This window comes from Helianthus annuus, chromosome 9 (assembly GCF_002127325.2).
Source record: "Helianthus annuus cultivar XRQ/B chromosome 9, HanXRQr2.0-SUNRISE, whole genome shotgun sequence".
Taxonomy (NCBI): domain Eukaryota; kingdom Viridiplantae; phylum Streptophyta; class Magnoliopsida; order Asterales; family Asteraceae; genus Helianthus; species Helianthus annuus.
In genome coordinates this window covers 96,441,635-96,443,112 of record NC_035441.2, presented here as the reverse complement: position 1 = coordinate 96,443,112, position 1,478 = coordinate 96,441,635, and the positions used below count along the sequence as shown (strand labels likewise).

General features: G+C 44.5%; 1 non-coding gene across 1 annotated transcript; it reads right to left on the bottom strand.

Annotated features, from left to right (window-relative positions):
* Positions 1-1,086: 1,086 nt before the first annotated feature.
* On the bottom strand, positions 1,087-1,193 carry LOC118482368. The gene has a single exon (XR_004868409.1). It is a non-coding gene; the product is annotated as a small nucleolar RNA R71 (small nucleolar RNA).
* Positions 1,194-1,478: the final 285 nt, after the last annotated feature.

Genomic DNA, 1,478 nt, shown 5'->3' with positions numbered 1-1,478 from the left:
CGGTATTAAAAGCTCTTGTGTCCTTGGACGACCTCGGTATCTTACCAACACTATACTACGTCCACGATGGGTGCACTTGCCCATATGTGTGTTTAGTGTTAGTGAATATCGTGTTTTATAAATTTAAAACTTGGCTAAAGGTGTAAAAAGGGCTTAATTATATATCTAAATTATATTACACTACACACGCATCAAGTTTTTGGCGCCGTTGCCGGGGACACAAGGATTTTAAGAAAGTTAGGAATCAACGGCCTAATCATATTTTTATTTTTCTTTTTAATTTTTAGGATTTTTCTTAGTTTTTCAGCTTCTGCAGAGCTCAGCACGGGCCGTGCCTGGTCGGACACGGGCCGTGCCCAGCGTTGTTACTGGCAGTTTTTAGTTTTCCAAGTTACAGAAGGCTGACCACGGGGCCGTGTCGGTGCAACACGGGGCCGTGTCCAACTTCCAGTAACTGGGGTCTGGAAAATAATAACTGAAACTCCGACTACGGGCCGTGTTCGCTGAACACGGGGCCGTGGTGAACCTTCTGACCAGCATTCTTTTCTGTTTTTATTGCAGGACTTGGAACCCGACGTCAACCTTACGTAGTGTATGAGCTCCAGTTCCAATAAGGACATAAAAGAACCACTAGAAGAACCCGAACGTTTTCTCAGAAAAAGGTTAAAAGCTAAAAACCAAGAGAAGGTTTCGGGTGATCCACCTCCAGTGGCGGACCAACGTACCCTTATGGATTATCTACGACCTACCGTAGGTAACCTAGGCGCCGCTATCAATGCTCCGAATGTCGAAGCTAATAACTTCGAACTTCGGCCGCATTTGATACAAATGCTCCAAAACTCCGCAACCTTCCACGGGCTTGCGGACGAGGATCCCCATCTACATATCACCAATTTCTTAGAAATATGTGATACCTTTCGGATCAACGGAGCATCAAATGACGCCATCCGCCTCCGTATGTTTCCTTTCTCACTAAAAGACCGAGCGAAAGCTTGGCTCAACGCCCTCCCAGCTGGATCGGTAAACACCTGGGATGAACTAGCCCAAAAATTTCTATATAAGTATTTCCCTCCCGCTAAAACTGCTAAATTAATGACTGAAATTAATACATATTCACAAGAGGACGGGGAATCCTTATATGAAACTTGGGAAAGGTTCAAGGAGTTATTACGCAAGTGTCCGCATCACGGCCTTGCGATATGGCAACAAGTATCCACTTTCTATAATGGATTGTTGCCACACACAAGGCAGACACTTGATTCTAGCTCCGGGACACTTTTAGGTAATCGACGCCCACACGAAATATATAATCAAATTGAGGAAATTGCTCAAACCAATTTTCAATGGCACACCCCCCGGGGGAATAAATCTATTGCCCTGGGCGCCCATAAGGTTGATGAAAGCACTTCTTTACAAGCCCAAATCGAGGCCCTTTCTTCAAAGATAAAAAAATTGGAAATGACAAAAACAGTCTCGGT